The sequence below is a fragment of the Equus asinus genome, chromosome 5, assembly GCF_041296235.1.
Source record: "Equus asinus isolate D_3611 breed Donkey chromosome 5, EquAss-T2T_v2, whole genome shotgun sequence".
NCBI classification, from domain to species: Eukaryota; Metazoa; Chordata; class Mammalia; order Perissodactyla; family Equidae; genus Equus; species Equus asinus.
The window spans coordinates 45,601,885-45,626,967 of NC_091794.1; the positions used below are offsets into that span (position 1 = coordinate 45,601,885).

At 33.3% G+C, this 25,083-nt stretch overlaps 1 protein-coding gene across 3 annotated transcripts in view; it reads right to left on the bottom strand.

The window, feature by feature from the left end:
* The window catches only part of NAALADL2 (N-acetylated alpha-linked acidic dipeptidase like 2), a 1,281,993-nt gene that overhangs the window by 1,069,275 nt on the left and 187,635 nt on the right, over positions 1-25,083 (bottom strand). Inside the window, exon 3 of one of the 3 annotated variants that reach the window (XM_070509420.1) lies at positions 3,049-3,102. The exons of the other annotated variants lie outside the window; for them this stretch is intronic. The gene's annotated coding sequence lies outside the window, so the exon portion shown is untranslated. The remainder of the gene's footprint in view (positions 1-3,048; positions 3,103-25,083) is intronic. 3 annotated transcript variants of the gene reach the window in all.

Genomic DNA, 25,083 nt, shown 5'->3' on the forward strand with positions numbered 1-25,083 from the left:
TAAATCTCTTTTAATAAGTAACTGCATATGAGAGAAAAAGAAAAAAGGTGAAGGCTACATATTCACAAAATGTAATGCATTAAAATCTAATAAAAATTAAATTAAAAATTGAAATGAATATAAATGTTTCTTTAAAAACTCTCCCTAATACTCTCCCTATTCTCAAAAGCCTAAGCTACTTTATACAACTCGAGCTTTGAACACTCTATAGCTCTGAAAAAAACCGATTCTCATTTTCACTTTGAATTGCATGCACAGTGTGATGAATATTAGTGTCTAGTGTTAAAGCAAGATTAAAAATTGTCAACTTGAACTAACATTTTCTGTTGTAAAAGTTACTATAGTCTTCTCAGTCTTCTCTTTTTATTACCAGGGCAAAGTTTAGGAAATAGCAAATGGCTGAAAAATATTAAAAAGAAATATATTTAATTACATGCAAACACACACATACCTATATCTATATCTATCTACACAAGAAGGTCTAGCCATCTATTTATCAATATCTATAAATCCTAACTGTATTAGAGAACTAAAGTTTGTATAATATTTGGCACTTCTTTGCAATTTTTTAGCTTTTTTCTTAATTTATCTTGATACTTTTATTATATACAATTTTGAAATAAAGCATACTAAAACTACAGAAAATAATATAGTTATATAGGTTCAATTTTGGCACTCTTGTCTCTGGCTAAATTTCTATTTATCTTGAATTTTTTATTTAAATGGATATTTGGGCTTCTTTCTAAGTGTAACACCAAGTAGGCATGCCAGAATAAGTAGAACACATAAAATAATTGAAAGGTGATATTTGTTTTTTAATATTTGTTTTTACTATGATAAAATTCAAAATAGAAAGTTATTTCTCATTGCCCACACATTATAAAAAATAATATTATTAAGACATAAATATCATGAGTCTACTTGTTAAATCTGCTCTAGTATCACTGTAGGTACTTATGATCCTATTAACTATGCTTTCCCCTTGACATTGTAAGACTCAACTCAGTGAATGAATATTTAAACTTTGCACCATGCACAGCATCATGTTGTATTGAGATTATTGATTCTAATTTTGACCCTGAACAAAATCAATAAACTGATGCTGTGAGATTTAAATGGTATACACCCTCACACAGGAGTATACCCAATTATCAAAATAGTAATTGTCTTCAGTTTTAGAACTGAAACATCCCACATATAGGCTACATCTAATAATAAAGAGAAGAACAACAGGGAGGAGCTATTTTTGGAAAGAGCTAAGGAGCCATTACATGATAGATGGAAAGCATTCTGAAGCCTTGAAGCATGATAAGTCCTGCTGCTAATATGCTTCAAATTCTTGTGTTCAGTAACAGGAGAGCTTATTCACATACAAGTTGGTTAGATGCCCAGTATTTCTTTGTGAACTAAGAAAATTAATTATAGGCAATATTTAAAATTTAGTCATTTATTTTAAAATGAGAAAAATTAATATTCTACTATGATATCTGAAGTATAATCATACTGTTGATATCATAGAGAGAGTTAAATTTTAATATAAAAAATAAGGTTTAGCCTGGCCCCATGGCCTGCTGGTTGAGTTTGGCACGCTCTACTTTGGCAGCCCGGGTTCTCAGGTTCAGATCCAGGGTGTTGACATACACCACTGATGAGCCATGCTGTGGCAGCAACCCACATATAAAAATAGAGGAAAACTGGCACAGATCTTAGCTCACGGCTAATCTTCCTCAGCAAAAAAAAAAAAAGGTTTTGGTTCATCTTGGATTGGTTAGCTAAAATTCATGTTAAGTTTCTAAGGGAGAAAAAAGAATGAATTAAAGGACATGTAAATTTGTACGTCATGAAGAAATTATGTCTTTCTTCAGCATCAGTATAATTTTATTTTTATTACTTTTTTATAAAATTTTTATTATTTTTTTCCTTTTTCTCCCCAAAGCCCTCCAGTACATAGTTATGTATTTTTAGCTGTCGGTCCTTCTAGTTGTGGCATGTGGGATGCTGCCTCAGCATGGCCTGATGAGCAATGCCATGTACATGCCCAGGATTCGAACCAGCAGAACCCTGGGCAACCAAAGCAAAGCGTGCGAACTTAACCACTCGGCCACAGGGCTGGCCCCAATCATCAGTATAATTTTAAAAGTTTGTTTTAAATTTTTTAAATATAGCGAGAGGTGTGTGTGTCTGTGTGTGTGTGTGTATGTGACACATGGAAACCTCAGATAATGAGTAACTGATTATGAGTAGCTATTGAAAATGAAAAGTAATCCAACAGTCATTGAGTACTTGGTCCCAGATACTGGTTCTCCTTGAGTCACAGTTTTAATTTTCTGTAAGATCCTCTGGCCCCTGCTTACTTCTCTCACCTCTCTCGTTGCTTCTCCTCTGTCTCTCAGGGCCAGTTCCTTCAGCATTCCCTTCGATCCTCAATGCCCCGTATTTATTCTATTCCCTTTACCTGGAACACACTTTCCTCCTCTCCTCAGTTATTTAAGTCGTAATTATCCTTTGGATTATAGGGAACCTGTCTCTCCCCTATATTTTGTGTGTGATTTTACCCATCAGTATTAGTATCTGCATTAGAACATAAGGTGTACAAGGGTGGACATGTAGGTTCTTTCTGTTCTTCCTAACGTAATGATAGCACCTAGTCTTGGCATTTCAAAAACATTTCTTCATTGAAAAAATATCTATTTGCACAGTTTATCACATCCTCTTTTTAATCTCATGACTAAAATTCATGCAATGTCATATTATTTTCCAAGTAGCACGTCAATGTGTGCATTCTAAGTCTTTAGAGTAGCAATTTTGAACATAGCACAAAATATCCAAAAGCAGACATTGCCAGTTGAGCTTAGACTTCCAAATTTAGAATAAAATAAGGAAAATGGGATAAACTATAATTATGACAAATTTCTTCATAGGACAGCAGTCAAGTAAACTGCAAAACTGTAATATTTTGGACAAAATCAAGAGTCCTTTCGAGAATATTTGTTTTCAGACAACTGTCAAAACCAACAAAACAGTAAAAATCAAAACAAATATACTTACAGTAGGGCGCTTCTGAATGAGAGTGTCATTGTAACAAGAGACACCGGAAAATGCCTGGGGAATGAAACAACAGAAGGCTCTGGGCAAAGACCCTCACAGGTGGTAGCTACCACAGAGCACTGGATATCCATGAGTTTACCTTGCCTTTGGGAGCCTGAATTAAAAAAGGAAACAGTTCCTTTCAAATGTTGAGGTGCTTTCAAATGGGAAATTAAGGCTAAATATATATTGCAGATGACGTAATCAAAGTGTATTTAAATTTACTAAGAAGAAACAAAAAGAGGTTTCAATAACGTTTTGAAGAACTGTAAAAGAAATTGCTATGAAGAGGTTTTTAATCACTAACTAAGACTTTTGACATTATTCCTCAGCAGGAAATATCTGGTTATCTCCCTAAGTTTTTAGAGTGCTTCAAGAATGAGACATTTTGGAAGTGAAGGAAAGCACACTATTAATATTATGAAGTCAAATGATATGCCAATGTCCATGTTCTGAAGATTGAATACTCTCAATCTTCATGCATATCAAAGATGAGAATCATGATGCCAAGTGCATATTTCATCAAATCATTTTGGACAACTGGGAAGTACTAAAAGATTGTATCTTTTTTTCTAAATAAATTTCTAGTCATATGCCAGGAATATAATGCATTTTAGATAAATTAACAAAACACAGGTACCCATGTAATCAAGAAATAGCAACATTTCAACTCTGACAGTTTGATTGGTTTAACAATTATTTTATAAGTGGTCACAGATGTAAATTTGTCAGGCTGCCTATAATAAAAATTTATGAAAATTAACAGCTTGGTCATCAACTATTTCTTACAACATTATGATTTATACAGTATTGGGCCAATGCTATACTCAAACTTACTAAATTCAGTGCTCCATGCATTTAAGACCCAACATCCTTTCCCCTACACCATAGCTGCCTGGGGGAAACTGTTAAACTAACACAGCAGGTTGGACAAGAAGCACCATCAGAATAAGGCTGCTTTTATCCAAGATAAAATGGCTTCCACTTACTAAGAGTGTTCACTCTGCTAAACTATGCTCTTAGATTTTCATACAGCTTATTTAATCCTCACATCAACCATATGGAGGTAATAACTATTATTATCCCTACTTTAAAGGCACAGAAATTAAGGCTTCGATAAGGAGAGTGACTTTCCTGAAGAAATGAAGCCAGTAAATAAAGAATAAACATGGACAACTATAGAGTCTCTCTGCACCCAAAGCCCACACATACTTAACAAAAAAAATTCCTACTATATATTGACAAAAACGAAAAGCTTATCAAAACAACTCAAGACAGAGATGCGTACAGCATAAGCAGCATTCCTCTGTCTCTTCCAATCCCACCACCTTTAAGTAACCAATGTGAATAGTCTACTGTATCCTCCCATGCCTTTCTTAAGCTCCAAAAATGGAGGCATACATCACCATAACAATTTGGAACTGATTTTAAATCACGCCATTTAAAAACAGAGTCTGTCGTCATACCAATCAAGTATCTACAATTATTCACGTAATTTTCTATTCTTTAATAATATAAAGTATACTTGGTGATTCTGGGTCATTTGCGTGAAGTTTGTTTATGTTTTACAACTTTTTTCATTATTATAAAAGAGATTTATATTTTCCTTTCAATTTTTAAAGGTTCATGATGGTATGGATTTTTTAATATTTTTCCATGAATCTAGGAACTTTACTTGTTTATTTGTTCTGATTATTAGTTTTCCAGGCATGCAACTGAATCATCTGCAGATAGCAATTTGATCTCTTCTTTTCTATTATTAACAGCATATATTTTGTGTGTATATGTCGTGATTGCATTAGCAATGACCTAAAAAACAATGTTGAATAAAAGTGTTGATGGGTGATCTTCGTGTCTTGGTGCTCTCCATTATAATGGTAAATATTTTAAGATTTAGCTATAATAATGAAGTTAATGCTAATTTTAGAAAAAGCCTTTATCTTGTTTAGGCAGTTTCTCTTGATTCATATTCTACTTAGATTTTCAATTTCCAAAATGTGTGCAGATGAACAAAAATGTGTTCAGACATTTTATCAACCGGTTTCCAACTTCTATACATAAATTCATGTATTCTGTATGTTAATTTGATGTTATAATAAATTATACTGTTGCATTTCTAAAATTTTCTCATTTTCCAATATAAAATTATCCTTCCATTACTGGAACATGCCCTACCAGACCTGTAATTAGTTCAATATCTTTTGACTTGCTCACATTTTATTTAAAATTCATAATTTCTCTGAATTTTAAGCTTATTGTTATAGAAATATCTTATAGTCTCATAATTATTTTAAAATCTTCTGTACTATGGTTTTTGCTCCTTTCGTATCCTGACTTTATATTTTCATTTTGTCTTATTTTTTTAATTGGGCTTATCATTTTCTGATTAATATGTTCAAAGTACCAAGTTTGACTTATTTTTCCTTTCTATACACTTACTTTAGGTTTACCTTTATCAATTCTTTCTTTCTTTTCTTTTTCTTTGCTGAGGGAGATTCTCCCTGAGCTAACATCTGTTGCCAATCTTCTTCTTTTCGCTTGAGGAAGATTCTCGCTGAGATAACATCTGTGCCAATCTTCCACTACTTTGTATGTGGACTGCCACCACAGCATGGCCGCCATGAGTGGTGTAGGTCTGCACCCAAGAACTGAACCCAGGTTGCAGAAGTGGAGTGCACCAAACTTAAGCAGTAGGCCATGGGGCCAGTTCCTATCTTTATCAATTATCTTGTACTTTTTAATTTAATTTTTTATTGGTTTATTATTAATTAGAATGCTTAGATTACTTATGTTGTCTTTTTAAAAGATAAATATTTAAGGTTATGTATTTTCTTTCAGCACAGCTTTAGTTGTATTCAGTGCAAAGTATTTTTTGTTTTTGTATTATAAAATATTTTGCTTTTCATTATTCTAAATTCCTCTTTAATCCAAGGGCTATTTAGAAAAATGTTTTGTTACTTTGTTTTCCTAAAGTGTATAAGATTTTTTTTGATGGTGTTAGAGAGTTTTTGGTTCTGTTTTTTTTGGTTTTGGCTTTTTCATAGTGTTGATTTTAGTTCATTAAATTTCAATAAGGAAATGTGACTCATCAAATATATCATTTTTAGAATTTTTTCTTTTTGACCAAGGACGATATTTTGTAAAGATCCAAGACATAACAGAAGAATGTTGATATGTGTGTGTATGTTTCTGTGGCATATACAATTTTACAAAACTGAATAAATGTGAACATTCCATGAAAGTCTATAATTCGTTATATTTCTTTTCTGTTGTCAGTTTGTCCCCCTCACAGTCAGTGATTCATGTCAATAAGCCAATACAGAAATCTCATATTTCTCTCTGTGGTGACAAAATTAGATATTTATTTTAAAATTTATACACACTCATCTGTAGGGATTTATTCTGTCTCTGATTGTTTGAAAAATAGGATTGTAATATACTATTTTCCTGAAAAATGCCTATCCAAGATTAACAATTATATTTCATGTTTTTGTGGCTGTATAATATTACATGATATAGTGTATTAATTTATTTTGCCATCCACTTCTATTGATAGGCATTTACTTGGTTTCTAGTCTTTTGCCATTAAAAACACTCCTGCAATAATCATCAGTACATATACCTAATACCTGTTAATGTATTTAATGTTTTTTCACTATGGGATACAGTCTCTGAGGTGGGATTGTGGGGCAAAAGTTTATGCATTTTTAACTTTAATAATTGTTGCCAGAATGCTTCCTCAAGAGCTGTTACAATTCACACTGCCAGCACTGCTGTTTGAGAGGACACTTTTCCCACTTCTTGACTGCACACACTATTCTAGCTTCTATCTTCAAAGAACACTCTCCCCTAGACAGTCACATTACTTCACTCTCTCTTTATTCAGTTTCTGCTGAAATTTCTCCTCACCAGGGAGCTCTTCCCTTAACAATTTATTTTAACTATCCATTCACTCTTCCAATTATTCTCTATCACCTTACCTTGCTTTCTTTTTCATGGCATTTACTATGACCTGATAGTATACTACTTGGATGTGTGTTTATTAATTTGTTGTCTTGTCCCCTCCTACATCTCCTGTTCCCCTACATGAGAGAGGATTCTGTCACAATTAAAAGAAGTCTGGGGAGTTAATTCAGATCAAGTCCTTGGTCACAGGTTCCCATGACCCTTCCATCTTGTTCCTTTACCTCACAGTCCAGGAAGGTTGCTCAATCACTAGGGTAGCACTGTCCAACAGAAATACAATATGAGCCACAAATATGATCCTCACATGTAATTTAAAATTGGGATCATCATACGCAGAATATAAAATAAGTATGTTTAATATACTTATAGAAATATAAGAAGGGATTAAGATCTATTATGAATCAGTATATGTGCAAAAGCACAAAGCGGAAAATCTAGAACTAAAAAATATAATAATTAAATTTAAAAGCAGTTTATAAAAAGTTGAAGGAGAAACCAGTGAACTAGAAAATATATGTGAAGAAATTATCCACAATGCAGCCTAGAGAGACATGGAGATGGGATATGTGGAAGAGAAATGAAGACATAAAGGATGGAGAAAGTTAAAAGTTCTATTTAGGTGACAGAGGGAGAAGAGAGAGAGAATAGAACACAGGCAATGTTAAAAAAGGTAAGGATTGAGAATTTTTCAGAACTGATCAAAGATATCAACCAAAGATTAGGAAGCTCAATGAAGTATGAGCTGTATAAACAAACAGAAATTCATATCTAGACAGAGTACAGAAATACAGAACAACAAAGAGAAAGAAATTATCTTGAAAGCAGCCAAAGAGAAAAGTAGATAATCTTCAAATAAATACGAAAGTGACATTTGACTTTGCAAGAGCATCAAAAGTTGATCACTGTCCGTGATATGCCATCAACTTAGCATATATGACAGGCGAAACTTACTAAAGATAAAGAGGGTCAATATATAATAAAAAAGGTACAATCCACCAAGGAGGGAGATATAACAATTCTAATCGTGTATACACTTACTAATATAACTTAGCCCACCAACAATAACCCAATGGCAAATGAGCAAAAGATCTACACAGGTACTTCTCACAAGAGGAAATGTGTAAGACAAATAAACATAATGGAAAGGTGCTCAACTTTTTCAGTGATTAGAGAAATGCAAATAAAAATCAAATGACTGGCAAAAATGAAAAAGTCTGGTTATACCAAATACTGGCGATAATAAGAAACAATTTGTTCAATCAGTTTGGAAAAAAATTGGCATCCAACATGTAAAGTTGAAGATAAGCATAAAATATGATTTAACAATTTATCACCACTTTTGAGCTCACAATTCCAGGAAGGTATATGTTTTAGAGAATTGTTATACCTGTTATTTATTATGAAAGAGCTCTGCAAAGTGTGTTCCCTGAACTGGCATTATCAGCATCGTTCAAAAACTAGTTGGAAAAGCAAATTCAAAGGCCCCACTCCAGATGTATTCAATCGAAATCTCAGAGGGTAGGCACAGGAATCTGACTTTTACCAAGCTAGTGTTTGAGAAGCACTTCAGTAAAAGACATACAATCTATCCTCATTATTTGTAGATTCCATGTTTATGAATTCACCTACTCTGTAACATTTATTTGGAACTTGCTGTGCTTTCATTGTCATTCGAGGATGTACACGTGCACAGAGTGGTGAAAAATTTACATCACACTGTGTGCACATTCCCAGGCAAGGTTGAACAAAGAGATCTGTTTCTTGTTTTAGCTCTCATATTGTAAACAAGTGTCCTTTCTGTGGTCTATTTAGTGCCACATTTTTTGCATTTTTGTGCTTTGTGCGTGTGTGTGTGTGTGTGATTTTGCTTTCTGTCATGGCCCCCAAGTGTAGTGCCGAAGTGCTGTCTAGTGTTCCAAAGTGCAAGAAGCTGTAATGTGCCTTATGGAGAAAACACATGTGTCAGATAAGCTTCATTCAGTCATGAGTTATAGTGCTGTTGGCCGTGAGTTCAATATTAATGAATCAACAACATGCATTACATAAGGTGTCTTTAAACAGAAACACACATAAAACAAGGTTATGTATTGATCGATTGAGGAAAATGTGGTGACCAGAGGCTCCCAGGAACCTAACCCTGTAATTCCCTGAGGGGCAATGATTTAGTATTGGCTAATTCAATGTTCTAGTCAACCTTATAAAATATAACTACCATGAACAATGAGAATTGACTGTATATAAGCACTGCCTATATTAGATATACAAAAGAAAAGAAACCAAAAAAATATGAAATATAAGAAACCAAATGCCATTGAGGGGAGAAAAAGTAAACCAATAATGGTATATTCACATAAGGAAATATAATACAGCTGTGAAAATTAATTAGGTTAATGAATATGTATGACATGATGTATGTATGTAATGTATAACTACATTAATTGATATTATGATACAGATAACAAAGGGATATTTTGTTGAATGAAAAAAAAAAAGTTCCAAAAGAGGAAATTCAACATGATCATAAAGACCAAAAGCATGTAAAACTAAACAATATATTGTTTAAGGACACAAACATAAGTGTCCAACCATGAGGGTTAAAAGCAAAGAAATAACAGCAAATTTAAGATAGAGTCACTGCAGGACTAGGGGAAGGCAGAGAGATATGATGGAGGAAAAGCAATTACACGGATAAAAGTTAAATAGTGGGTCCAAAACTATTCAGGATATTATAAAAATATAGGAAAGAAAGAATAAATGAATGGATAGATGGCATTTATTTATTTACTTATTTATTTATTTTATTTTATTTTTTGGGGGGTGAGGAAGATTGGCCCTGAGCTACCATCCATTGCCAATCTTCCTCTTTTTCGCTTGAGGAAGATTATCACTGGGCTAACATCTGTGCCAATCTTCCTCTATTTTTGTATGTGGGATGCTGCCACAGCATGGCTTGATGAGTAGTGTGAAGGTCCACGCCCAGATTTTAACCCGTGAACCCAGGGCCACCAAAGCAGAGCACGCAAACTTAACCACTATGCTACCAGGCCAGCCCCTGTACTATATATATATTTGATGAATCTAATTATATATACCAGAGTTTTTAAAAAGTAATGGTAATGTTATACTTATTAAATTTGACTTCTTAGTTTTTATAAATATTTTTCCATAATGACTTACTACTTGATCAAAATTTTAAAACTGGGATACAAAAATTTCAAAACATTTTGTTTGGAATACAAATGTAAGAATCATTAACTTGAGGTGAAATGTTGGTTTATAAATACTTTACTGAAAGATGAAGGCCATAAATATAGACTAATATCATTAAAGAATAATAATATATTTATCTTATGACTTCAAGTTTATAGGGCTCTTCTATACACATTGACTCATTTAAGTCTATTCTCAGGCATTGTTATTTATACATGAAGAAAAGACCTTTAAGAGGTTAAAAAAATCAAAGTACAAAAATCTAGGACTTCAAATTTCAAATCCAGCAATCTTTCAATCATATAGCTTCAGTTATTATAACTCCTAATATCTGCATATGTATATAACTGTTTATAAAACATTTTGGGAGTATATTTTTAAAAATTGATTTTATATGATCTAGTAATATAAAGTTCACATAAGGTGAATATTGGCTATGACAAAACCAAAAATAATATATGCAAATTGTTCATATAAAAATGGTTGGACTAATTCCCAAGGTCATCATTTTCGCCATCTACTGACTAGAGACTTACCACAACGAAGCCACCAATGTTCTCACTCTTACAATTTCCCTTTTGAATATTTTTAAATCATCGAAGATCTCATTAGCCACGGAACTTCAATCCAGGAAAGAGCACTTTGAGTTATCTCCACAATTGGTCAATTACTGAGAATGAACTTTCAATGGTAAGTGTTTCATATGTGGTATAAATCTAAGAACAGCTTTAAAAACTCAAGTGGCTATCAACTTGATCAAATAATCAGTGCACAATTCTCTAGTCTATCACCAGTCAGAATGCAAACATCTTGCTTCGAAGACATTCAGCATGTCCAGACCACTACAATTGAATAACATTAAAGGAAATATTAATTTCTAACTGAATTAAAATCAACATAACACAAAGTAAAGAACCACACAATATTTTTCATTCCTTCCTTCTCTAGGAGGTTGTCTGTGGACACTTGAATTTACTATGCTAAATAATATTGTTCTAAGTAAAAGCCTCGGTAAATTTCTGAAAACATTGGAACATAAAATGAAACCCAATAGATTTACTGATAATATTTTTTTTCTTTCACTTAACATGGTTACACAATGTGTCAATTATCTAATCAGTTAGAATTCTCAGGAAGAAAGAAACAACTTTCTCTATAGAGAATCAGTTGGCTTTCATTAATACTCAGAGAATATTTGCATAATAACACCGTTACAGCTGCAAGGTTAAATCCATTAATTTACTGGGAACAGAACAGGCTGTTCTGGTTGGCTGTTGCAAAAATTGCTTTTTGCACTTGTCTTCTCCACCATCAAGTATTTGCTGCGAGCACACAATTACTGCAGCAAAGCCTATGTTGCCAAGCAAGGAACCTTATTTAACATGGAAAGTGGCGAACAACTTCACTTTCTGAAAATGAAAAAAATTAATCTTGAAAAGCTTCCTAATTAACATTTTCTCCTTCACCAGTTGTTTCCCAGGATAAAGTAGAGAACAGCCATTCGGATGAAGCTTAACTAGATGAACCCTTTTCTGCAGGAGCTCTCAAGAGCAAATGTCGTCACTAAACAGTCGCTCTTCATAACTAGAAATCATCTCAAAGCTTCCTTAGGTTTTCTTCCCCCTAAACGGTCAATTTAAAAATAGAGTACTTATTTCCGAAAGTCACTAAATCAACAAACCATCTCTTGAAGTCCATATTACATACTCAAGAACTGCTATTTATTAAATGTAAGGCACCTTAACCGCATTTTTGTGAAGTCATAGCAGAAATCATTAAAACAAGAAAGGGCTACCCTAAAAGTTAAATCGCATCTTGAAAACGAACAGCATTCAACCAAGTATTGATAATGCATATAACCTATAGTATAACTAAGTTGAGAAACTTTTTCCTGTCCAGGATTACTAAATCACAGGAAACAAAAATTAATGAGGACATATAAACTTTTTAGAAATTAGGGAATTTATAAAATGTTAACCTTGTTAAGAAAGGAATAATCAGTTATAAACATAAATAATAATATACATTTATGTATTATATTCGGGCATGGAGTGAATTCTAGGGTGAGAGGAGAAAGAATTGGACAAAACAGCAGAGACAAAGAAAGAGAGCACAGGGAGAGAGGACGAGAGGGAGAGAAAAATGATGGTATAAAAAGTAAACCCTTTTCTTTCATCACCCCACCTTCCTACACCTACAGTGGGCCCAAGAGAAAGGCAGATAGGCAACTTAAAGGGAATTCTTCAAGTTTTTCCACAAAAAAGGTAATATTCAACAAATATTTTCATTATTATGTTGGAAATCCTTTAAAAAGTACAAAGGCCACATAAATATATGGGAGGAAAAGTGGGAGGGCGGTTGGGTAAAAGTGGGACATTTTCCCTTGAAACAAAGAAGTTCAATATCACAGTATTTGTACATTTTCAGTACCTACAATAACAAGGCATTTCTCTGCCTTGGTTTGGAATGTCTGTCTCTCCACCTTTTTAACCTGCCAGTTTTCTATTATTCCTTCAAGGTCCATGTCAAATATATTCCCATTTATGAATCTATGCCAGATCCCCACAGTCTAAATTAAATGTTTCTTCTTTCAAATTCCCATACTATTTATTCTTACTTCTATTATGAAATGCAATTTGTATTAGTTAAATTGTGAGTTTCTTGAAGGAAGATGACATCATTTACCTATTAGCCCCAACACCTGGAATGACTCCTTATATCAAGTAGGCTTGTAAAATGTATTTGGTGATCTATGTTGAAATTCCTCCAGCAGAAACTATTCTGTTGATCTAATTCTGATATGTCAAAATGTTTTCTTTATTTCACTTAAAAAAAATAATAATCTACATATCATTAACTCAGACTGACCATCCTTTAAGGTGGTTCTAACCAATACGGCAGCCAGAGTGATTTTGTGAAAGCATATGTCAGAGTGTGTCACTACTCCGCTCACAAACCCACAACGGTTTCCCATTTCACTCAGAGTACAAGCCACAGTCTTTATAATGATCTACAAGTACCAGGCACCTTCTGACTTTATTTGCCTCCACTCTCTTCCCATCCTTCCATTTGAGTCACAGTGACCTCCTTACTAGGCTTTGCTCACCACAGGGCCTTTGCACGTGCTGTTCTCACTGCCTGGAATGCTCTTCTCTTAGATAAGCACATAGTTCACTCCTTGACCTCTTTTATATCTTTACTCGAAAGTCACTGCAGTTAGATGTTTCTTAGCCACCTTATATAAAATTATGCCCCATGACACTTCTTATTCTTTTTCTTTACTTTTCTCATTAGCAAGTATTTCTTCCTTATACATAATACACAAACATACACATCATCATCATCATCATCATATTCTTATTTATCTCATGGAAACATAAGCTCCAGAATGGCAGGGCTTTTTTTTTTTCTGATTTACTCACTGCTCTATTCTCAAAGGACAGATAAAGTGTGACCCATGGGAGGCCCTCAATAAACATGTATTGAACATTGATTGAATCAGTAAAATCTTCTATGCATATTTTGACAAAGTAAGTGCTTTTGAATATCAACAGATTTTTGTTGGCATTGCAGCCCTGTTCCACTTTTAAACTTTTTACAGAAATGCCTATATTCCAAGGCTGGAGGATAGAGAAGAAAAGTTTTGCTATTATCCAATAATATCAAGTGAGAAAGAAAAGGTAAATATTGAAACAGTCTAATGAGAATATTAACTATCAAAATCCATTTTTGATTTAATAAAAACATCTGGTACCTATATGATATTTTGCTGTTCCATGCTAATTATATCCAAATACAAATGAGCGTGTATTATGCATTTTCCTGTATATAGACATGTTGAGGGTTGAAGTGTGTTTCCCAAAAAGATATGTTGAAGTCCTAACTCCCAATACCTGTAAATGTGACCTTATTTGGAAAAAGTCTTTACAGATTAAATCAAAGTCATATTGGATCAGGCTGGGCCCTAAATCCAATGACTAGGGTCCTTACAAATGAGAAATTTAGACACAGAGAGAATGTCATGTGAAACAGACACAGAGATTAGAGTGATGCATCTACAAGCCAGGAAGGCCAAGGATTGCAACAACCACCAGAAAGGAGGAGAAGCACACAACAGATTCTCTTTCAGAGTCTCCAGTAGGAATCAACCCTGCCAACACTTTGATTTGGGACTTCTAGCCTCTAGACTGAGAGAATAAATTTCTGTTGTTTTAAGCCATCCTGGTTGTGGTATCTGTTACGGCATGGCTAAGAAATTAACACAATACACAAACATGTGCATGTGCGAGGGAGCAAAATTTGCCTGAAGGACCGTGGGCATTGGAGTTTCACAAACTTGGATTCAAACTTAGCTCCACTGATTCTTTGCAGTGTGACTCTGAGCAAGTTACTCACCATCTCTTACATCCATTTTCTCCTGTAAAACTGCAATAATTGCATTGCAAAGATTAACTGAAATAATATATAATGACCAGAATCAGCCACATGATGAATTTAACAAATAATAAAAGTAATAATGCCGGATTAGAGCTAGGTTGCATACATTACACTTGCATGCACCAATATTTTTACTTAACTTCATGTTTGCTACATGTTAAACATATTAAAACTAGTTTCTCAAGGAAATGAAATATAAAATACAGTCATTTACCTAAAATCCATATGCTACATATTTTTAAGACTGTAAACTGTTTAATGTAAAATATGATTACAAACACTAATACATATTTGTGTTTTCAATGACCATGTTCATTTACTATCCACTTACATGTTATATCATTTATTATAAAAATGGACTCTAGGGCCAGCCCCAGTGGCCTAGTGGTTAAGTTCGGCACACTTCTCTTTTGTTGCCCTGGTTTGGTTCCCAGGTGCAGACCTACACCACTTGTCAGTGGCCATGCTGTGATAGTGGCCCACATACAAAATAAAGGAAGACTGGCAACTGATGTTAGCTGAGGGTGAATTTTCTTCAGCAAAAAGAAGAAGATTGGCAACAGATGTTAGCTCATGGCAAATCTTCCTCAGCAAAAAAAAAAAAAAAAAAAAAAAACAAGGAGTCTATCCTCCAGTCTTTATTAAATTATAACTTACATTTCTATAGAATATTTTTCCTGTGGTAGCAGAGCTGCTTCCCATTAATTACAGCACTTATTCAACCTTGAAAATTAATAATAGTTTATAGAACATAGTGGTTCCAATTCAGCATTTTAGGATGATACATAGAAAACTATATGCAATGTTAGACAACACAGATTTGGAAAGTCAATGGCAAATTCAAGTATGACCATAGAAATATGTGTAGAAGAGTGTATGGTCCAGCAAGGAAGACAAATGTGAAATGATTGTGAGAAGTAGGTTTAGCCTTCAGACACAGAGCCTAAAGGGCACAATAGGGATAGTTCTATTCTAATATGTAAAGGTTTGGTAGATAAGAGTGTCAATTTGTTCTGTATTGCTCAGAAAACAACATTTGGGTTATCAGACCAAAAGGAAGGCAGATTTTGAATGAATACAAGAATTAGCTTTAAAACAATTTGAGCTTTCCCCAAATGGAATGGGCTGCCTCAAAATGGTACAGATATTTCTGGAAAACTTTTATCATCATCTGCCAAGTATATTGTACAGTTGGGCTAGGGAAACTTAATTCCCATGATTCCATGACTTCTTAGGAGCAATTAAACTCATTTTGTAGCTAACTTCAAGGAATATAAACTTTCACAGAACCAACCATTATACTGCAAATCTATTGATAAAATTTGGCTTCCTTGACTCAAAAGTTAAAATTCAAAAGATGTCGAATAAACATATGCAAGGCTGATCAACCTTATTAGTCATTGAGAAAACAAAAATAACCTCTATTCACCCATCAGAACGGCTAACATTAAACATGCTGACAATATCAAGTGTTTATAAATAAGCATTGTGATTGGAACTATCATATATTGTTGCTGGGGATGTAAATTGGAACACTCATTTTGAAAAACTCGCTTGTATCTACTAAAGCTGAAAATATGCATATCATATGACCCAACAATTATACTCTAGGTATATATCCCCCATAAAGTTCATACAAATATTCACTAAAAGACATGTATACAAATATTCAGAGCGGTAATACTCATGGAAACAATCGAATGAGTGTCAACAAGATAAGATGATACATTCTTTCAATGGAAAAACATATAGTAATGAAAAAAAATGCACTACTGATCCAGCAGAAATATGGATGAATCTCAGAAACATAATTTTGAATGAAAAAAGTCAGACACAAGAAAGCACATACTTTATGATTCTATTTTTATACAGTTCAATAAAAGGCAAATCTGATCTATGATGTTAAAAATCAGGATAATAGCTACCTTTGGGGAGGTTTCTGGAGTAAAGATAATATTCTACTTTCTGATGAGTGGAGAATTCATGGTGTAATTTTTAGTCTAAAAAAAGAAACATCCGGCTTAACGTTTTTAATTGGCATACTTTCTACATATATGTTACACTTCAATAAAATGTTTAATTTTTTTAAAAGTTAATTTTCTGTCTGTGAAATCAGAGGAATATATTTGCAAATCCAGAAAATGATTTCTATACCTTCTCATCTAATGCCAAGATACTTTAGCAAAAACATTTCAATTCCTCGCACACTGTTGCTTTTAGGAATATAGAATATTAGAGCCTGAAGGAGTCATAGAAGTCATCTGCTTCAAATCCAGGAGTGGGGGCTAGGAGAAAAGATATAGGAAAGAAATTGAGGCCCAAAGGAGCTATTATTCCTAAAATCAATCGATAGCTAGATGCAGAGCAAGGTCCAGAACCTAGGTACCTGGCTCCATGTCTAACGAGTCCCCTCTACCTTGGAAATCCAGGACTATCCTTTCATAACCACAGAGCTATTTGTTTCTATTTTTTTCTTATTGTTGGCAGAAAATCTCTACATAATTCCCATAATAATTCCAAGGAAAATACCTTTCCCTTAATTTGTGGATAAACCAGTTTCAATTTCCTCTTTCTTCCAAAGTCTGCTGAAAAGTGCTGCATAAATGTTCAAGACATGGACACAATTTCCACAAGACTGAGTTTAGAGTGTACCTTGAAATGAAAAATGGTGCTGATATTTAGAAAATGAAAAATAGCAAACTAGCCTTGTGGCTCAGCAACCGAATGTTCCACTACAGCACAAGTTGCTTGGTATGCTATAAATTCTTCCACCTTAAGCTCTGAAAGACAGAATGAAGACCTGGGGGACTTTGTTGGTTCCAGTGATCTATCAAGCAACTTCAAGAGCCAAAAAATTTGCATCATTTGGCATGTATAATGACAGATACATTCAATCCAGTGAGATAGTAAATCAATATTCCCCTTAAATTATGAGACAACGCAGCAAGCACAGGAGCATAGCACCTGCCAGAGATAAGAGCACTAAACAGAATTATCATTCAACCCAAACATCAGGAACTAAATGTTCAGACCATTAAACTGCCCACCGTGACATGCTGAATGGATAACATGTAAAATATATGTAGATATATACATTTAAAAACATATACGATATTAACTGATGCCACCAAAAAAGGAACTCTGTTTTAACACAATGTCGAAGAATGAAACATTTATAATCACATCAATTGATGCTAGTATTTGAAGTTAGTCATTAAAAAATAATTAATTGCTTATTAATATGAGACTCCATGCTTCCAAAAACCACATAAAAAGATTCTCATAGTTAATGATTGACGTATTGATAAAATGTTAGAGTCAATGTGAGACTATTTCCTTAAACAGAATCTGGCTATCTTATGTGCAGTACGTCAAGTGCCTATAGGAATGTGTAATGGAAGACTATGAATTCTTTTGCTAATAAAATATTTTAGAGGTGTGAATAAGCAATGTCGTTTTTTAAATCACTTTAAACCTAGATTTTACATGCATTTTTCCATTTAATTACAACTACTTTTTTTGGCTTAATGATATTTTCTCATAATGGTGTATTTCTTGCGTGTCACATTTCAAAGGGATTGGCCAAAAAGCAGTTGGTCAAGAAATATGGAATAAATATGGCAAATGAAAGTCAGTATTACTTTTCAGTGTTATTTTCACAACTGGATAAATATTGTCTTTCATATACACATATCCATAAAGATTTAATTCCATTTCATCTTAATCGTACTTCACGCACTGTTCAAAAGGAGTTGAGATAATCTCAATGGGAAAACATGTTTTTTTCCGATGATGCACTACTATATTTAGATAGACATTTAATTTTCAGTTTTTCAAAGTAAATTTATGTTAGCACTTTTTTAAGGGCAATGGAATGTATTTTTAAACAATAGTAATTTACATAAAAATAATACTTTGTAAGCAACTGTTATAATATTTTCTAATACTAAAATTTGCTATAGAAAAGTAGCTACATAAGAGCAATATGGCTTTACATCAAAATCCTCTCTTGCTTTGTTATATGAGTGTAATCTATGTAATACACGTGGATTTCGGTACATAATAAAGACAGAGCCACTTGTAAGATCATGAAGATTGTGCCCTAAACAATTTCAGGAGTGCCACTTACTTTCCGGCTTCTATGAATGACCCCACTGCAGTAGTACAGAGCATACCCAACATGGGCATAAGCAGTGGCCCTAAATAAGCACCATAGCAAATAATTCAAATGTAATAAGAATAACACAACCAAGCTAAATTTTCCATAAAGGGAATTTCTACACACTTATCATACAGTTAGGATTTTATAGTTTTCCTGCAGACTATCTCATTATACTAAAATTTTCATTTATCTATTCCCAACTTTTCTCTCAACAGGAATACTTTTATTAACTCCAGTCAAGCTATCTTGACTCACTTATCTCTCTGTTGGGGAAATATTCCTTTACAACTCAATAGGCCTCAGGATATAACCACATTTCTGGAAAATAATTGATACTGTTAATAACCATGAGTCAGGTAGAAAAGGTTAAATTATGCTTCAATCTTTCTGATTAATAAGGAAAGCAAGTTTGTGATAAAGTCATTCAAAGTTTCTCCTACGAGTGTTCATAAGGGTGAAACTCTAATTTTGATGATATCCTTAATAACTTTTTTATAACAAACATAGAAGAAAATTTCATACTGCTTATACTCTTCATTTCAAGCTGAGATAATAAGACCACGGAGTTCAGTAAAACTGTTTCTAAAAGAACATAGCTTTATCTGAGCTAAAGTTTAAAATAATATTAAGTATAAAATAATAATCAGAATTGATAACATATATTGAGTGTTTACCATATATAAGGTACTGCACTAGAAGCTTTAGATAAATTAACTTCTTGAATCTTCAAAATTAAACTTGCAATTTTGTTATCCCGACAGTAGTGATGAGGAAACTGACGCTTTCTCTGAGACTGAGCAATAGCTTGTGTCATACTGGCTGTTATGTCTTCACCTCTTCTCAGTTTGGGGGAGAAGTACAAATATCAACGACAGGCATCAGAGATACTTGCAGAAACTGCACATGCCCTAAACATTTAGACACATCCTGCCTAGGTGGGGCTCCTCCTGGTCCTCAGTCACTATAGGAAAGAGCTACTAATAGGAAAATGCCCTACCCCTCAGGTGTGTCAGTTAAGAAAAGTTTAAATCAACACCAAAAACCCAGAAGAATTAATAAACTGCATATCCTCCAAATAATTCTCCTTTAGTATTAATTATAAAAAATTTATTTACAGGGGCTGGCCCCGTGGCCGAGTGGTTGGGTTCACGCGCTCCGCAGCAGGCGGCCCAGTGTTTCTTAGTTCGGGTCCTGGGCGCGGACATGGCACTGCTCATCAGACCACGCTGAGGCGGCGTCCCACATGCCACAACTAGAAGAACCCACGGCGAAGAATGCACAACTATGTACCGGGGGTCTTTGGGGAGAAAAAGGAAAAAATAAAATCTTTAAAAAAAAAAAATTTATTTACAAAAGCTGGGCTGTTATAAGTTCAGTTATAATATTTTTCAAGAATGGAATATAATAGTCTATGTTATTGATGAAAAATCAAGTAGGTGTACTCTGGGGTTGACATTAAAGATTTTTCATCTAAACCTATTCTGAATGGAAGCCACCTGAGAAAATAACTATGGACAAGGCCAAGATTTCCCTCAGAAAATAATTAGAGGTATGTTCTAACCAGAAACAAATGAACAATTTAGGTGCCAAAGACCTTAATGAAGCTGAATCTTTTCATTTAAGCATACTTAATTGAGAATGAGACCTCTATACATGTAGAGACTACATTTTTCCCTATCAAATTACCATCAATAATGATACACCATTTTTACCCTGTACATAAGTGATTCAATATTGATTTTCCTGAGAGTTCTAAATAATGCTTTCCTATTAATAGCCTGAAAGAAATTACAGGCTTAAACATAATATGTCTTTTAAGATAAACTAATTATATTTATAAAAAGGTCTCTGGGTCAATGGCTTTTTATTTAACACAGAATATTATTGTCCTCACTCCAAAAATGAATATACTTTCTCAGCTTTAATAATAAGGCAAAAATTATGTTCCTTTTGTTTATTAAAAAAGTACAATGTGTTTTCCTTTTAATGGAACTGTGCAGAAGAAAATGAGTATTCATTGGAGATGGATTTCTCATGATGAAGGCAGAAAGAATAAAAAATGTCCAACAATTAACTTTAAAAATGGTATATGACATTTTTTATAAATCATTCTTTCATATTCTCAGAGATACAGCATAGGTTATTATAAAAAAATGGGAAGAAAGATCTTTATAAACTGATAATCAAAAGTAACCTACAAATTTGTAACACATATTATGATTTTGAACAAATCACTTCATATCTTGGTGACTTAACTTTTTATAACTAATGAATATAAATAACTTTCCAATGTAAAAATGACCAATCATAGAGCATCTTAAAATTCTGTAAAAAAAAAAAAGATGCGTATATTAACACTGAATAAGTTAACCTTATTCAGTGAAAATTGCATTCTGTCAGTCAAAAAGGATAGCAAAAAATGCTGAGGAATTTGAGGCATCTGACTAATAGTTTAAATTCAAAAGTGTAATCATTTAAATAAACTTTCCTTGTATTAATATATTTGAAAATAATAAAATCACCTTTTCTATTATATATTTTTGAATATAAAATTAGGAAATATTCTAGAAAAGTGGCTACATATTACATTTCTAATGGCCTATAACGCATGGCAGCCATTCTTTTATCATTTTTTTAATGAAAATGCTTATTGTATTCTGTATGTTCAGATTCTTACATTCATTTCAAAATTCTGTCTCAAAGAACATAAAACAAACATCAACTGTTTCAAGCAAATTCCCAGAAATAAACAGAGGACACGTTAAAGAGAGGTGAGGGCAGGGTTCAGGGAACCCACAGCGAAGCACAGAAAGGCTAATGACAACAGAAAGCCCCTGGGTCTTAACGGGGGCAAGAAGAAGGGGCAGTGTTAGTGGAACCTAATAAGAGTGGGAGCTGTTGAAAAAAGGCTACATGACAAGAGATGTGGCTGGAAGAAGATGAGTTTGCTTCCACCTGTCAAACATAGCCCCATGGGTGTAAGGGGTACCCATCCTGAGCTCTCTGTCTTCTTACCCACCAAACTCTTGCCTGTGCCTCCCACTGGCTGAACCAAGTAGAGTTAAAAGGCTATTGAGTTTGGATAATGCAGTCCAGAGGTCAACCTTTTAGGGCAGGGAGAAGGAGAATGGATCTGAAGAGGCAAACAGAGGATAACAGCATAATTACTCTGTGATAACCACTAAGCTGGAATCTGAGAATACAAAAATGACTCTGCCACTGCCCACATCCTTTATGAATTCTGTCTTGTAAGTTCTTTTCCTATCTATTTTTCAATACATATAGTAAAGAATATGAACTAGATCTCAACTTAAATTGAAACAAAATTTAGGAACATACAATATATTCATATTGGAAAATTCAGAAAACAAGTTCCTGTTCCTCTTTGCTTCTATGTTAAAATGATATAAACTTAATAGCAGTCCAACTTAATGATAGTATATAGTTTTGATTTCAAGTTGTAATGGCACTTGTTCCAGTATAAATTATATTTATTGCCAATAAATAAAGTTATTTAGTTGGATAAAGGAATGGTCTTTTTTACTTTTATATCATATCTATCCAGAAAATGTCATTTGTAGGAAATTATTGAACCAAAAGCCTTACAGTAATACTTCACCTGAAAAAACTCATAATAAAAAAATATCAATTTGAAACACTGTAAAGCATATCTTCACTAAAGTAAAATCAGCTAAACAAAAAGGCAGAAAGAGCCTCCCAGCCATTATCATTTTCTCCCTAATCCTTCTCTTTTAGCTCTGTTTCTCTTTATATTATTTATATCTAAGACCCAAAGAGTGGATCAATTTCAAATTTTATATTTAAATACACAAATCAAAGATGTAAAGAAGGATTTCAGTTAAAGATCATATTCTTTCTTTGCATATATTACTCTAACAATGGTTCTTAGTATTTCTTAGATAAGAATTTCCTTTGAGAGTATAATTAAAACCATAGATACCTTGTCGAGAAGAATGCACATACACACAAAATTTGGCAGGGATCATACGTGGACCGATTAAGGACATAAAGACGAAATATCACTACCTTTAACTATAGTTTTTAAGAAATCTATACAAATAAGTATACATGGTAAAGTTTGATAGAAAAGGAAAAAGGAGATCTTTGATTATCGTAACTTCAACACAAGAGGAAGACAGAAAATTGAAATATAGTATACTGAGAGGTAATAACAGGATGATGTTTATCTTAAAACTGCATTTCTAATTTTTTTGTTATTCTTCATAATATATTTCATCAACTCCAAGATGCTATCTATTGTAGATGCACCATTTCTTATGTACCAGTTACAAGAATGAAAAATAACTGTCAATGAAATCATGATACAATGCTTTCTTATCACTCATAATTTTTAACTTATATTTATTAAAAGAACTGTTATTTAGAGATAATTTTATAACATATCGATCTGTTTATATACAAAAAGTAAAATATGTTAAATAAATTTGTTAAGGTATTCGTAAACTTCTCACTTTTGGAGTCCAACTCTTCTGAATCTCTTTTTGCCTCAGAGTTATAAACTTTCCACAGTGTTCTGTGCCATCAAAAGTAATGGTAGATACAGCATTTCTTTAAAAAGTCCTCCATTTTTGTCTCCAGTATTTTCTCTCAAGTGGCTAACACCAATTCTGTGCGTTTAGGTGCTGATGTTTCCCTATTTGATGACACTTGAATATTTTCATTTTTTCTCCACTGAATCATATCTGCTGGAAGTTAAGCAGCTTCTGTTCAAAGTCAGTAGGAAGTTTGTTAAAATAAATTCAACAACCTGCACAATGCACGAATCAGTCATTATAGACTGTCTGCTTTGAAATTTCTTTTATTTATTCTGAGAGATTTGGCAATTTCTCTTTCCTTCAGTTCCATTTCTCTTTGCATGAAGGGCCATTCTTTTGCATAAACCTTAGTAACAAAATGTAACAGAACTTATCTACTTCAGGGTATTTTCGTTTCTTGGTCCATGTAGAATATTTAATTGTTGCTTTGCAAGAAAATGTGAAGTTGTAGTTCTTCTTCCAATGATGGATATTTGCTTCATTGACGTAAAATGTATGCTCAGCTATGTTTTGCCATGCCTTTCTGTGTACACAATAACATTTCATTTCAATGCCAAATCATAGTGTAATATTTATGAAGATATTTTAAATAACAATTAAACTTAACATTTATAAAGTACTATTAATACACGTAACTCAACTGAAGTGATGATAATATGAACAGCTATGACAAGTTTGTACATGCACAGCCAGTAACAACTACATTGCCATCCCTGCCTGGATGCTAATGATTTTAAGACACCCTCGATAGCAGCGCATGTCCTGATTTCAGAGATGTTAAGCTATGTTTTAAAACATTTGCATTTTAAAACTGACAAAATACAGTAGTTTAAATCCTCTTTATTAGTTAAGGGTGTAAGTTCAGTTGCTACACACATAAAGTGTAAGTTAAGCAGCTTAATATATAAAGTATATTTTCAATAAAAAGTAAATCTTACATTAAATTATCTGGATTATCTTATTTTTCACACCAATGCTATATCAGAGTTAATTTTTTTATTAAAAGTCACTGAAATTTTAATAATTTAATTTGAAAAATAATTGTTTGTATTCAAAGACATATAATTCAACAGCTAACACATTTATTATTTGCTATTTATCAAAGCACATCATCATTCACTTTTCACTATGTAATATTTACAGAATCTTCTTTAGTATTGTATGAGAAAAGTTCAAAATCATCTTTGAGAGGCTACCTATTGAGATTTACCTACTTTAAGGTAGCACTCTAAAGCAAATATTATACTGATTCTCTAACAACAAAACAACTTAAATGGTTGCTGTTACTGTTCTAAATATCTATGTAGGAGTCTAAAAACTCACCTTTGCTTAGTTCTACCATTTTACAACATCTTTACAGATACAGTGAATTCCTTTTATATTCCAAAAATTTTAGATTTTAAAAAACACTAAGGGGGCCAGGCCAGTGGCATAGTGGTTAAGTTTGTGGTCTCCACTTCAGTGGGTGGAGGTTCACAGGTTTGGATCCTGGGTGCAGACCTACACATGGCTCATCAAACCATGCTGTGGTGGTGTCCCACATACAAAATGGAGGAAGACTGGGACAGATGTTAGCACAGCAACAATCTTCCTCAAGCAAAAAGACGAAGATTTGCAACAGATGTTAGCTCAGGGCCAATCTTC